The following is a 15,932-nucleotide window of genomic DNA, read 5'->3' as shown; positions in this document are numbered from 1 at the left end:
CAAAATCGATAAATAAATGGCTGAGTAATCGCGTAACAAACCTACAAAAAAAAAACGGTCGAATTGAGAACCTCCGCTTTTTGGGAAGTTGGTTAAAAATAAGTCGGCGGCGGCCATCTTTCCATCTTGGACCAGCTTTCGATGAACAGCGAACTATTTGCCCTTTCAAACAATAAAATCGTCATAAAATTTTGCGATAGCTACACCTAACTACGGCTCTCGCCAAATAGCTTTGCCGCTCAGTTAAAAAGTTGGAAGTAACGAATCGCCATTAAGTTTGGCAGGTCTACAGGAATCCTGCACATAAAACACCCGAAGAAATAAATAAGTCTTCATTTGCCGTCTTCAGAAACCCTAAAAACCGAAGATTTTTTTTATTCCGGCTACAACGTATTTTCTACCACTGATGTCTAGCATTTTTTTCAAAATAAATTAAGTCATTTTACTTTTCCTAATTTATTTTCAGATTATGGTAAGTATACAAAAGTGCAATTTAGTAATATTATAATATCAAATAATATAAAATTATTAAATCGATTCTTTATGTCAATGAATCGGATCATTCGATGCAAAACTTCTATCACCGTTGCCATCTTGTCTATGCGTCTTCAAATTTAAAAAAACAACTAATGTAAACAAACATGGCGAGTTCGATCAGAATTCCCGGTAATTACGATTGGATTTTAAAAAGGTATATTTCTAACGGGATGCTAAATATGAAAGGTTTGAATGCGTACAAATAATTTAAATTTATTTAGTTATTTTATTTAGTACTCACAAATGTGGTTTGATTGGAAAGAAAATAAATATGAACGTAAATAATTAGGAAAGTGTATGACTGATTCGCAGACCCCAATTGGGGTCTAAACCGAGCTTACGGTGACATTGATGTTCAGACCCCGATTGGGGTCCGCTACGGATTTGACGGTTAAATGCAATTGCTTAATATTGTGAACTAGGCTTTAAGTTAGTGCTCAACTTTGGTCTAGGCTACCTGTCTGTTGACTACATATGCTATGTGTTTTACAATATTTTATTGTCGCGTAGATACACGGAAAGAGCACGAAACGACAGGCGCTAAAGTAGGCTGCTTGAATAGGCAAAAATGGCTCACTTTGAGATACGTTTTCACAAGTTATAAAAACATATTGTTAGTCACTTTTCCTTAGTATTATGATAAAGTAGTCGATTCACTTGCATATAGACGGAATCACGAGATAACAAATATTCCGTGGATACCTGCTTGCTTTTCATTTATCTCGGAAAGAAACGTTTAAATAGGTTCAAGAGCATAATCATGAAATCGTAGGAGACGGGTAGATGCATTCTTTTACTAAAGCGGTATTGAGTACCTGAAAATGTCGTATTCTCTTTAAATTAAAAAATAATTACTTTCTAAGTATATCAGCGTATCTAGAACGCTTTTACTATAGATACTGTGAAATCACGAATACCTCATGGAGCATGGTGGTACGCACGCTCAATCCTTCTCTGTGTGAGGAGGCCTGTGCCAAGCAGTGGGACGATAAAAAGGCTGATGATCATTATACAATGAGTAGTTACAATACGATATCATTGTCGACCACGTCGGTTGTTCTGTCTATGCAGACAGGACAGGACTTTATTATAGTGCACAGGCATTTGCGCGGGCACAGATCTAGTCCTGAGAATGCGCCTAGAATTATTTATTTGAGATTTTCAACTTTAGTCTGTTACTACGAAGGATCTTGTTATTAGTATGAGTAATAGATTCACGATCATTATTATATAAATCGGTCTCTTGATTAGGTACCTCAATCAATATACGTTCGTTAAAATTCAATTTTAATTATGTTACCTGTTTAAGGTAAAAATAAATAGTCGGAATGACCTACCCACTAATATTTTACACCAGAATTTTGTTTTCTTGGTGAGTTTTCTAACTATTGCTTCGATTTGGAAAATTCTTTCAGTGTCAGATTGTCCATTGATTGAGGGGGGTTGTAGGATTTGTGAAGAACTTCCCACGGGACGCCTGTGAAAGCTCTGCCAGAAGCTAGACGTTTTCTGACATGAATGTATAAAAGAAAACATGCTAGGAACGTCGTAAATAGGGATACCTCGAGAGAGCAGTGGCAATTTATACAATATAGGTATTTAGGAATAGGAGTTTCGAATCTTCTATTTATCATAAATCCTGTCGGTTCAAACGTACTTATGAATAGAAGCTACTCAGATTATTATGGTGGTAGTTTTGTATATCAAGGCTACCATTTTATTTTATGCCATCATTTTCATTATCAATTTGGAAGAACTTTGAGAAGAATATTGAAACAAAAAATTCTTGAGTAAGTAGCATATATTTTAATGAATTTGCATTAATTACATTGCAGAGGCATCAGGCTTTTCTCCTATTTTTGACATTATCAATTAAGTAGATACGGACAGTATAATGTAGTTGGTAATGTGAACGTAAAAGCAAGTTTACGCTAGATCCGTCCAAAGAAAGGGTGCAAAATAATGATAATTAACATTAAATTTTTTTCTTATTATAGTACCTAAGTATTATAGATTTTGCCAACAGCAGGCTATGTGAAAATTATTACATTTTACACATAATACATAACAGTAAGGCAGTACAGATTTTTGGAAAGCTTAGGCCGGCAATACACGGACCGCCTAAAGCAGCCAGGGGCGACAGCTTCAAGCTGTCGATTGCACAGTGAACTGCAGAGTTCTATGGACGCACAAACACGAACCGCTCGAGCAGTTGCAACTGATTCGGTCATTGAACAGCTTGAAGCTGTCGCCCCTGACTGCTTCAAGCGGGCCGTGTATTGCCGGCCTAAGCTTTCAAAAAATCGGTACAATAACGCATTTCTCCTCTGCGCCTATCTTATCTGTCAAAATTATTTAAGTTTTAGTTTACAAGAAAAATTATAAGGCTTAGGTTGAGCTTACAATCTATAATAGGTAGGTACTTTGTGTCAAATAACATATTTATAGTAAAACATTACGTTTGTATACATTTTACGCAATAAAACACACTCCAATATTAGTATTCATCCTCATTAAACATATATCAAAGACATTTTACATGATCACAATCCCATGATGATATTTCAGGGCTCATACAACCAGAAATTACAAAGATATTTTCCAAATAAATCACTTAATTTACACGCCAAAGTCTTTAATTTTTAACAAGTATTGAATTGAGTACATAACATACTTCTAAATATACATACATACACATACACAATTATACATTAAAATGACAAAATAATCTTCCTGTTAATTATTCTTCTCGTTGGTTGACAACCGCTACCGTTGAACTAGGAACAAAATCAGCTTTCACAATGATCTCAGAATATTGAACAATCTGTCAAATCATTATGAAAACCAGTTTCGTTATTCCTTTTCTTCTTTCTTCCAGATCTTCTTGCTTCTCTGTTCACTCCCCGGTGAAACCATTTACATTATAAACTAGGAACACATTATCTGTAGGAAAAATACCTGAATAATGTCCATGTAACTTACCTAAAGCGTAAATTCGCTGAGAAGAGGAAAACCGCAGTCAGTTAGCAACGAGCGTCATGTGCCGTTTCGTTATATGGACTTTAATTGCTTCGGAATTGCAAGAATTCAATGTTTAACACAACAGTTAACGGCAATGGAAGAATATGAATGGATTTGTCATCGCTCGATTGGGTGAAGTATGCGGCGGGAATGGGATGTGACGTCGGCGGCGGGACGCTCCCATTAGCCGCATCACCGCTGCTATGACATCATGCTGACTCAGGCGCACAGCGCGCACTACAATACTTCTCTCCTCCGCTAATTGTCATCCATCTGTAACACATAAAATAGTTATTAGTATCAACCAGTCGGAATAACTGCCCGCGAGTGTCAGTCGCTGCGGCACGTCCTTTGACAACTTATATTAGAGCTCATTATTATGTTTATATAATAGAAGTGAATTGACTAAAATAGTAATAAACGAAGGCGGCGGGGTCCGTGGTAAGCAATGCGGGCTCACCCACACCGCACGTCGGCTAATTAGGTGACGCGGTGTGAGTGCGCTGCTCGAGCCTCAAATGGTGCGGATAGCGGCTTCGGCCTTGTTCGGCCGTGCGCGGGAGTCGGCGCCACTACAATTATTTTGACAATTTATCGACATCGATGGTTGTACCACACACGTACCACCTACGACGACACGAAATCTGCATGCTCTTGCCGGACACGTCTAGCTTTCGATTTCTACTAAACAAATGCCGAAACCTTCGCATGTCTAGTCCAGCTATTAGCGTGGGAGTTGGCAGACTTAGCCTAGAGAAGACTCCGACTATGAAGGGTGATAGGCCGATATGTCACAAGATTAATTTGTGTTGATCATGTGGCTTGATTGGTCATACATTTGAATTTCGCAACTGAACAGTTTCCACAGAGAAGGTAGAAGAGTGTCTGGTGGTGGGAATGCGTGTGTTGGTGGTGGTGGTGGGTAGTGTGGCGGTGTGGGGGCGCAGGTGCAAGTGTGTCGCTGACGTCACGTCCGGCGCGGTGGCGGGAGCTCAATGGGCGCGCACTATGTGGGCCACACGTGTCGCCTCACCCCTCCCCGCTACTGCTCCCCCCCTGTGCCCTCACACACACAAACGCTGCTCTAATTGCTGACAACTATGGGAAATAGCGCAAATGTGTTACTTTTTATCGCGAAGCGTGTTTACACTTGTGATAATGACGAATGTGCCGTCTTTACATACTCATTTTTATCGCTACGAGTGCGGACCCTGTTTCAGCAAATTATATAGCCCAAGGAGACAGGTATTAAAGACAATAAAATAAATAAATACGAGTTCTAAGAACACTAAACGTCGACAAGTGTTACGAGCGAGGCGCCCCAATAAGAATGTGTGGCGAGCGGAAGTGTATAACGTTTTTGACAGAATTGGATCGTGTGAATAATAAACATCAGGTCCGCGGCATAACATTGTTGTATCGAATGCTTCGGTGTGGGACGATGAGAACCGGAGTTACGTCAGAGCGGCGCGGGGGCGCGGGTCGTCCGTCGCTGCGACGACGCACTCGCAGACGACGAACAATGGACTTAAAAATGGAATTTAGCGCATGAGGTGACGAAACGTGGTCCCGGCTGCGGCGCGGACGTCGCGACAAGTATGTAGGGCGGGTGACGCGCCGACTATTGATAGTGCGACGCCGCAACAACTACCATTATTCTCTTTACAATTCTGTGCTCTAGAATGCAGCGCGGAGCCGCTCCGAGCCTGCAAGCGGATCTATAGCCGTTCTATTTACAACCGGACTGTACAAACGCCGACGTGCCTTATATGTCGTGCCGTTTATCACGCTTATTAGGCATATGTTAAATATATTATGTGCGTTGTGCGTTCTTGCACAGACCGCTACTGTTAGTTTATAGGGCGTTTGTATTGAGCTACGCGTGTAGATAAATTCGTAGACCCCTGCTACGCCGTTTTAATATGGTGTCACATCCACTACGGAAGGAGAATGTTTTTGCAAATTCGGTTTTATTGAGAGATTTTATAGCAACTAAACCACAAAGTAGGTAGCACCAACAAGGGTAAAACCATGTCCAGTTCAACGGATTTAACCATTGAAGGATATAGGAAATGATAACAGTTCAGAAATTGTTGCAGAGGCATATATATTTCTACAATGCGCGAAAACTACATGTAATGTTCATAGTAGTCGTTGCGAACCATACCGCAAAGCATCAAGTGTAAGGAATACTTCTGATTAGCTATAAAAACTATTGCTCAGATGCATCTATTAAGACTAAAAGCCGGTTCCATAGTCGAGAAAAGGTTGATGAGTTATGATTGGTTACAATGTTGTGTATAGAGATAGAGCGGCATTCCGCGGCTGTAACGGTGAGTTATTTGGCGGGCGGCGGGTGTAGTGCGGCGTGAATGGCCGCGAGATGCAGCCTCCGCTGCAGCGCCGCAGGCTGCGCGGCCCCCGCCCCCCTCGCCCCGCGCCCCTCACCCCGCACCCCGCACCCCGCGCCCCGCGCACCGCGCCGCCGCGTGCGCATTCCGCCGAGCGTCGAGCGCCGCGAAGCTAGTCGCTTGCGCAACCTCCGTCGCCGCATTCCATTCATAGCGACGCGCGACTCGATAAACACAGCTTGTGACCGCTGCGGCTCGCTCGCGGCCCGACCTGCGCCGAGGGGCCCTCGCCTTCCCGGAATGGGAAAACGAGCGCAGTTTTTGAAATTTTAGAGCGTTACGCCACATTTGTTCGTGAACGTCACGGCGGCGCGGTCGGCCGGTGTGAATTCCGCCGGACGTTGACCCATACCGCCACTGCTTTCTCCGACTCAGTGTTTGCTATTGGAACGAATCTATTAATTGGAGAAACTCAGTTCACACATGAGCGTGGAAAGTAGACCGATGAGCTTTAGCTATTCGACTCGCACAGAACTAAAACGACATGCAAACGCCCTTTATGAATAATAATCATTTAAATTTAAGGTTTAAGACGGTATTTAAGTCATAACTTTCAAAGAATTTGAGCATGTACCGTCGGCGGTCATGTGCCGTTAAAACAGCGCTTGATTGTATGAGGTTTGTGTAAGCGGTAATAAAGTAGATCGGACTGTGCGGAGGGGTTTCCCGTGTATGTGATAGTAGTGCGGAGAGTCGACGTGTCTAAGCACAAGTGCAGCGCCGCGTGCGACGTGTGGCGGGGGATGCGCGTGCGCCGGCGAGCGAGGCGTGCGCCCGAATGCCGGAGGCTGCATTCCTCTCCCCGCCGCCCGCAGGTGAAATGTCACCAAACAGCATTCCGAAATATTTGAAACGACCTTTATGGCGCGAAAGAAAGTGTGTGGGGCGCGGGGCGCGGGGCCGCGCGACCGTGGGACAGCGGCGCGCGCGCCAGTCGCACGCCCCCACCCCCGCGCCCGCGCGCCCCGCGCATTCCAGCGCAGAGCCCTCACTGCGAGCGCGACCCGGCGCCGCAGCACCTTGTCCACTCGCCACCACCCTGTCACTGCATCCACCACCACCTTAGCTTCCTACCTACATACTGAACACACGTGTAATGGCGCTGACACACCGCTAACTAGCCGCAACACGAGTGCGCTCGTGATTCACTCACACCCAATCATTGACTATCAGGTATTTATACCTATTCGCGTTAATCATATTTATCTGATAAATTATCAGTTTTCGATGGGTGGCGGGGGAGTTATCAAGGATTCAAACAAAAGACTTCAACGCACATTAAGGTTTTAGAAAATGTATGCCGTCATCGGTCCTTTGGTATGTGTTCCGACTTTAGCAGAATATTTTTATGATTTGTGAATGGAGTTTAATCTTGATTGGTGGGAGTAGGTGAATATACCTAACTTGGCAGGTAGGTATAACAGTCACTAGCCAATCTATTTGCTAAGAAGTGAAGTGAATGGAGCTAGTCGAAAAAAATGAATGAAGAGAACGTACTCTCTGGAGAGTGGTCGAGGTTTGTGGAAGCAGTGGAAGAGTTGAGCAGAATGTGGTGTGGGGCGGCGGCGGTGTCGCAAATAGCCCGTGACGCGGCGGGCGCTGCACTTTGCGCGGTCATGTGCCCGGCGCCGCAGACGCTCGTAATCGCTCCTCTATTTAAAAACGTGGTCGTCGCGGCGCGGCGGGGAATGTGCGGCGACAATGCGCGGCGTCAACGACCGCTCGCAGCGGAAGCGACACACTTCCAGCCCGGAAATGTGCGCCCGCGCCTTAAGGGACCGCCGCCCGCTATTTATAACCGCGCAGGGCGCGCGTGGGGAGCCTCGTGTAATCAGCTTATTTCGGAACCGATCCCTTTACCCGCATGGCCGCGCGAGACTATCTACTGTCAAGCTAAAATTAAACCAATAACTTTGAATCGAGACATTAGGAGGACGTCCCTCGCTTCGTGCCGGCTGTAGCTGTAGGCGGATGTCGGGAACGCGCGACACTCGGCTGTTTCATTACTTCTCCGTCGGTCGGTTCCACTCGAGTGTGTGCGCACCATATAATTTCTATAACCGCAACTACGATCACAGTAATAAAAGAAAACTGTGGTGTTATTGTGACAGTGTTTCACAACATGGAAGTAATAACTCAATCGACTGCGGGTTCCCTTGCCTCGCTCCGGCGCGCGCTCATTAGCCGCGCCCGGGGTGCAGCCGGTGCAGGCCCAAGCCTCACCGGAGATAAGGTCAATAAATGCGCGCCTCTGAGCCTCATAATTAATAAGTGTGACGATAAGATCGCGGGGCAATTACCCAAATACAAGGAAAGCGGACCATCACAAACTCGTTACAACACATTCAATTACTACAATGTGCTTTAATAAGTACGTGCGGCGCATTACCGCTAGCTCGACTAACATGCTAACACTCGCTTATATTAATTAGAAAGAAAATATCTTGCCAATGTACATTACACAAGGTTAAAAAATCTATCAGCATGCCAGACAAAACGTCCAAATAGTCGAGGAAATTAGAATTAATGTACAATAGAGGAGCTCGGTCGCGTAGCACTTGACGAGCGCAGTCCCACGACTTTCGTGTCTTCAGAGCGCGTCATTAGCATTGTCAGAGCTCGTAGCTAATACCTCGCCGTAGAACGGGTCCCGCATATCAACACACGGTAATTAAGTCGGAACATTTAACATTTTTAAACTGTTAATCACGACCACGTATTCGATGTAAATATGACATGATTTTTGAAGCTGTTAAATAATTAGTTGCGAGCCTCCTCGTGGGAATCGGTGACGGAGTACCGTTAGGCTGGCTAGTTCACGCTCTGCTGTGCTACGGCGCTGCTACGAACTGCTACGAACGTTACGCTGTTTGACACTGTTCACTTCAATCAAGTTGTTCCGATATTTCATTGAATTGTTTTCGGATTGATTGTTGGTTTTACTATCTTGTGTTAGTGCGCATTTTATAAGTTCGTTTTAGTACAATATTTTTGAGTTAAAATTTCCATAATATTGCTAAAATATTGTTAAAGATGACAACTGGCGTAACAGACAGACTTTTGATAATTTTTGAAAAACAAAGCACAATTTTCTTGGTATGTAGCCAATTTCAATTACCTAGCTATATTCCAAAATACTAAGATGCATAATCCGCTACATTAAGAAATCACATTTAGGATGACTAAGTATGAGATAGCTGTACTAATTGTACAAAAGTATCTGTCCGTCAAGTCGACTGAATGACTAGCTAGACAATTTTTTCTATAAAAATAGCAAACAATACAAAATGCTTTCACAACAAACACGTTGCAGACACTTCGCATTCTCGGCGATTGCGTATTCGTTTACTGAATTTATTTACACAGAATAGACATTCTTGCGGCAGATCATATAACCAGCGGGGTGTCATTTACAAAAAATATTTATCGCATTTATAGTCTAATTTTCCGGTGAATGTTTGTTTTATTGTTTGTAGTTTGTGAAGGAATGTGGAGGTGTAAGCGGTTCGGCGGCGGACGTGTGCGTGCGTGTGTGTGTGTGTGTGTGCAGGCTATCAGTAGTGTTTCAGGCGTTGCGGCGTCGCGTCTAGCACTAGCTGTAGTGTTCGAGTTCGGCGGCGGCGGTGGCGCCAAGGCGCGCCGCTGCATGTATTATTCAAGCGGCCGCGACCTGCGCCGCCCCCGAATTTTGTTAGGCCGGCGCCCCACACTCGTCTCTAATTACATGCTATCATGACCGACTTTACGCTGTCACCATTATTTCGATTATCGTCAAAGTCAACAAGTTGTGGCGACACAAATGTTGTATGAATTACCTCTATTGTCGTTACGTCGCTATTATTTTGAGACGTTCAGCCACTGAATTAATCGCTTTGACGTAGGCAAATTTTCAGTTTCGTTTCTTTTCATTTATGAAGAGACAAAACATGGGGAGACATAGATTCGCTAGTAGCTAGTTGTTCGCAGAGCAATAGAAGATGATATACATTTAGAGGTGATAAGTACATAAGAGAGGGGGGCGCGGAGGGCGCAGGGGGCGGCTAGTCGGGTGTCGGCTCGGGTGTCGCGGAATAGTCCATTGTGCGCGCGCGCCGCCAGCAGCGGGAAACAGGTCAAGGTCTCACTGACGCCTACCTCACAGCACATACTGCCTACTTTATATACACCAATAAAACGTATCGAATTAAATAGCTCACATCTGTCACTATAACTTCACACAATTTTTATGATTCTATCCCAAATCTATATAAACTCGTATCGAGCAACAATGTTTCGGGAAAGATTTGTGTTCTTGATCTGATTCCATTAAATTAATGAGTATCGGCCTGTCTGGTTCAGTAAGCCGACGGAAGTATGTAAACGTTAATATTACAATATAAAATGTTGGCACGTAAACGCGATGGTCCCTGAAAATTTGTTTAAGCACATGTAAACGCGCGCCGACCGAGATGTGATGTGAGGCTCAGTTTAGGTGTGAAGGTCAATGACCGATAAGGTTGGCGTTACGTCGACCTCTCTTTTCCCCTCACTTCGGGCACTATCGCCAAGCGACCTATCAGCAAATATGTTGCCAAATACCTACCGTGCAGGACGGCCGGTGAGCTCAATACGTATGTGACCGACGTTGCCAGCTCATAATATAATCCGGGTTCAAACATTCGTCGTTTGCGTGATGTTTGTCAGAATATCGAAGCGTTGCCGATTCACTATCGCCCGAGGGAATGTTTACTGGGAACACATAGTGGTTGCGGTAGATTAACCAGGACACGGTTACAGTTTTACAATTTAATTATAAGGGCGTACACAGACTTGAGCACTTATAACGAGCACTTTGAAAAGGAGTAATTGTTTGTATAGTAAATGAGGGTATTTCCCATACGTGTCTGCAGTTGATAGTGTTTTGGTGGGCGCGAGGTGCGGGGGAGGAGGGGGGTGCTGCAGTATCGGCGCGGGCGCAAGGTGCACCTTATCGCGCCATTGTTAGCGCCGACAGATTTATAACTTCCCTTTGCCCTCAATAAGGGCCCGTGACCTGCGCACACCTTACGCTCCTAAATAACGCGAATACTTGAAACGATCACTCCAGTGCTCAATTCATATGCTTGTGTGGACAGCCACGGGAACGCGAAGTTCCTTCACCACTAAATATTGTATAGTACTTGTCCACAAATATTACTTATTGCGTACTTTAACTACAGTCAGTTCAGAATATTTGAGTAAATTTAGTGCATTTACAAACTAGACCGCCGTAAATAATAGCCGTAAATGTGTGTAACTAAATTAAGATACCTTAACTTTGAATAAAAATGCGATGAAATATTTACTAGGTTACAGACCCAAATTGGCTTTTCGTGTAAATAAATTTAGGTAAACAGGAAAATAGATGTTAGAAAAAATTTAAAGTAGGGACGTACATACCTGTCTAGTAGGGGAGTTCATCCAGTCCATCCAGTGTCGACACTCCAGCGATGAGGAGTGCGCCCGCGCAGCTTGCAGCAACTCTATCGCCTCACGCACCTGAAAAACCAATAAATATCTCCTTGAAATAAATAAAACACAAAACAATGACATACATATTAAAAAACTCTCAACGTTCTTCATTTACTTTTTATAGAAAATTTAAAGGATTGAGTTCCCAGCAGTAATTTAGACAATCTGTGAGAAATACCACTTGGCGCCATTCCGACTCCGCCAAAGTGACGTCCAATCATTAGGATTTTTTGTGCGAACATATATCGTATTTAGTTAATTGCCTTCCATTGCTATTTATTGATTTTACAGATAGTGGGAAACGTATATTTAAGTAACAATTATACGTTTCTATTGATCTGCCATGCGCATGCATATTAATTGTTCACTGACACTAGTGTGTCGCAAAACAATATTTTCACAGAAATTGACATTGTAATATCACGTTGAACCAGGAACCACAGAATGTAATGCAAGCGTTCCCCAAACAAGTCGAGCGTAAACCTAGCTTAACAAAGATACTCAACTCAAAACATCTTGATCCTATTAGACAAATATTCTGTTTATTTACGACTACCGTTATTCTAGCACTCGCGATGTGTTTATAAACCCTATGTTAACCATTTTGTTATAAAACTGGAATACTTCAGCCGTTATATTCAATTTTTAAGTGACTGTCTCTGGTTTTATTGCCCATTTAATTTATATGTTTATTATCGGAGATTCTAACGAAAAACTGTTAGTTTCGGTCGATGGCGCGTCACAAGCGGCGACAGTGATGATGTGATGCGTGAGGGCGGTAGGCGCTGGTATGCGACGCGCTAGCCGCATAACGGTGCGCGCGCGACGTCTGCGCGCGTTCCCAGGCTCCGCGAGCGCTCGATTAACGCCCCGAGATAAGCCCCATTCTATACGAAACCCAATAAGCCATTTCCTTGAAACTCTCACAGGAGAACCGCTCCCGTGAAAAAAAATGACCAAAACCATACAAAAAAAGCTCGTGAATAAGGCGGGAGCGTGAAATAAGAATGGCCCCAGTTCTGGGAAGGCTCGGCGCCGGTGCAGTCTTTACATCCTTTATAATGATCTTTTTTGTGGAGCGACCCTTAATGGCTTATCGTGGGGCTGGGAATGTTGGCACAGTGCGAAGCGGCGTGTACCTTATTAGCTGGCGAGCCCGACGATGTGGCCGAGCGGAAATCGACAATCGCTTAGAGATTTAACTGTGGAGATTGTGTGTGACGGAAGCGACGTCCGCGCTCAATAGCAGCCAGCATGAATGACGGAACGGTCGCAGTTGTAACTGCGGATACAACAATGACTGACCAATTTAGTAACGTGACATTTGCATATTACACTTGGATTCATCCTACACGCTGTCGCGACGTGTGGTGCAATTCGTGTCAATGTTTAATGAAGCGGTTTATGGGCAGAGTATCCATCGGCGGCGAGGTGTACGTCCTGGGTACATCCTCGGTGGGAGGAAGCGTGACGAAGGAAACGCTTATGAAATGGTCGCCCACGCGCGTGCGCCGCGCCGGAAGCGGAGGCGCGCACTCGGCAGCCGCGTGCGCCGTAGGCGTGCCGCGCCGCGCCGCGCCGACGCCGCCCGGACAGTGTAATCAATGCGCGATAAAATGAGAGCAAAGGTGAGAGGACCGAAGGGCGTCATGTGTGCGGCGACGTCACAGAGAGATGCTGTGACTCAGCGGGGACGAGCACACGTGTCGCTGACGTCACGTGCACCTGACTCATCACGTACTCATCATCTGGGAAAGACAGTGTTATGATAAACGCGCGCGCCGCCGGCCAGCGCTCGCCGCCCGACACCCAATCTAATGTCCCTCGAATGCACACACTGTACTTTTCCAAATAAGTTTCTACTTTGGGTTTATTATAACTGTATCTTCTTGTTATTCAAGCAATGATAATATCAAATATAGTTTCTATGATATAATTTACGAGATCCATTTTCATTTTTAAATGATTCCATTTTATTCTTCCCAAAAAAATTACCCAATTAACTGAAATATCAGGAAAAACTTCTATAATATTGGAACTGACATAAAAATGTAACTTGTAACTTTGATATTTTATTTACTTTCTTATTAGATTTGCAACAAATAGATGACTCCAATTTTCAAAATATGAAATTCAATATAGTTTTGCGGACTGACAAGTTTGACAGTTTCTTTTATTTAGGAGTTAAACGACAAAGTTTTTTGCAAATAATTTGGCCAAACTGGGAACATTATTATTTACTTTTTGTTACTATCACTAACAGGGACTAAGTTGATATTTTAATTCATTTATATTATTTAAAAGGAAGAGACAAACATACACACACGACACAGAACTTGTAACACTGATAGACATTATTTTCTGTTGATCGCAGCGAATGATCTCTGTGAAAAAGTGGAAAGTGTAACTGACCGACTCAATAGAGTTGGAATGCGGAGTGAAGTAAATCATCTAAATAAGCACAACGAGGGTAGGCCAAAGCAAGTGCCAGAGGGCAATGAACAGCCGGGGGTTAAGCAAAACTAGACGAGAGCAGGGCGAGTGTGCGAGCGGGACGGCCGAGCAGACGTCATGCTCTGGTGACGTACGTCCTGTCGGCAACGTGCTGGCGCGCCACACTCGGCTGCACAGCTGCGCCACCCCGCGCCACCGTGCGCCACCCCGCGCCACCGAGCGCCACCGAGCGCCACCCCGCGCCACTGTCAACACCACCCCGAGCCAGCACTGTCCAACACTCGCACAACAATGCACTCATACGGATTCATTAAACAACAACACCCTATCACTAAATGACAGTCATCATTTTTCAACAAAGTAAGAAGATAGCGACTACCCTCGTTTGCAAAAAAAATAATAAATGAATATTAAATTCGCGAAATTTAAAATTGCATGTTTCAATAATGTTCAACTGCTATTGAGGGCTTGCGATATTCAGACAGTCCAAGTATAAGAAAAAGAAAACCAAAATTAAATTTCTAATCTTACGCTACTGGGTGTAACATTCCATTGATACAGACGGAAAATCACTATGTAAATTCACTATGCACTAAATTTCACAGTTGATTTCGGTGTAGGGATTGAACGGACACTTGTTTCCAACACAACGCACGAAGTCCGGCCTCAACTAGCGGCGTTCACTAAACAACGTGATAATACAAAAAGAAGTCAGAGGTTACGATGTTATCGAGGGAGACATGAATATTCGAAGACGCGAGGGTCACGAGTGAGCGGTTGGCGTAGCATCGCGCGCCGGCGTGAATGGAACGACCGACATTTTATGAATCGAGAGCCGTCGCCCATTGAGCTGAGCGGCGAGGCGGGTGTCGCGAGCCCGACGGTGCGCGCGCGCAGCACCGCCGCCGCAGGGCCCACAGCTCGGGCCCGCTCCGGCGCCGGTTCCGGCCCCGGCGGAAGTGACGCTCCGACCGAACATGGCGGCGCGCGCGCAGGAAGTGCGCAGCTTACCTATCGGGACGTCTCCGCCGGCGGGCGGCGGGCGCAGCCGACACCCGCCGCCGTCCACCGCTTTGCGCAGCGCACGCGAACCCGCATGCGCCGATACCGATATCCGCAAAAGTGCGCGCGATCACTACCTTGCAAATAAATTATTCGTGCTGTTATCTAAAAATATTCGTGTGCGCCGCAGAGCGCTCGCAGCCCGCAGCCCGAGCCGACACGGAGTTGCACACGCGAACCGCTTCCCCGCTGCGGGGAGACTGATGAGGGCAGGCCGCGCCGGCGCCGGCGGAGGCTCCGACGCATGCGCACACCGCCGCCCGTCCCTTTCCGCGAACGCGCCGCCGCCGCGGAGCGAGCGGGACGACGACAACTCATTATCACAGCGGCGACTCGTGAACACCAATAGACCGAGGAGTAGGGACAAAATATTCGACCTTCACTTCACAACGCACACGAGCGCGTGGTCGGATCGCGTCGCGACAGCTCCCCACACATGCGCGCGCCTCGCAAATTGCTCGCGGCCGCCGCCGCGCCGCCGCCGCGCCGCCGGTGTGCTACATTTGACAATTTTTCCAGAAAACTGACATGCAGAGTCACCGTGGCCGAGGCGCGCCACGTGGCAGGCGCACCACCGACCACCGCCGCCGACAACCCGCGCACTCATTCCCACTCCCAACATACACTCGAACTACTGCTACTTCTCCAATCCAAATTAAAGGCAACTTAGATTAACATCTAAGTAGTCTGGAAAAAGTATTTCATAAAGATAGGTGCTATTAAATTACATAAGAAACCGTCAAATTTGAGTCAGCATCTACTAATTATTTTATGCGACTACCTACTATTCTAATGAATGCTGAATATAATAAACTATTTCATTCATTAGGTGTTGGTAAGCGGTTTGCAAAATAATGTTCAAATTAAGCTAACTTCTATCTATATAGATGTAGGTATGAGGCAGCTTATACAGGCATTAATTAGTAATATGACTTTTTATAATCTTCTAATGAAACA

General features: G+C 45.2%; 1 long non-coding RNA gene across 1 annotated transcript; it reads right to left on the bottom strand.

Moving 5' to 3' along the window:
* Positions 1-2,933: 2,933 nt before the first annotated feature.
* On the bottom strand, positions 2,934-15,221 carry LOC110380339 (uncharacterized). Its single transcript, XR_002429808.3, has 3 exons — positions 14,925-15,221; positions 11,388-11,486; positions 2,934-3,831 (listed from the first exon to the last, which is right to left on the bottom strand). It is a non-coding gene; the product is annotated as an uncharacterized LOC110380339 (long non-coding RNA).
* Positions 15,222-15,932: the final 711 nt, after the last annotated feature.

This window comes from Helicoverpa armigera, chromosome 11 (genome assembly GCF_030705265.1).
Source record: "Helicoverpa armigera isolate CAAS_96S chromosome 11, ASM3070526v1, whole genome shotgun sequence".
Classification (NCBI taxonomy): domain Eukaryota; kingdom Metazoa; phylum Arthropoda; class Insecta; order Lepidoptera; family Noctuidae; genus Helicoverpa; species Helicoverpa armigera.
Note: the sequence above shows the minus strand (reverse complement) of the source record. Positions and strands in the feature narration are given on the sequence as shown.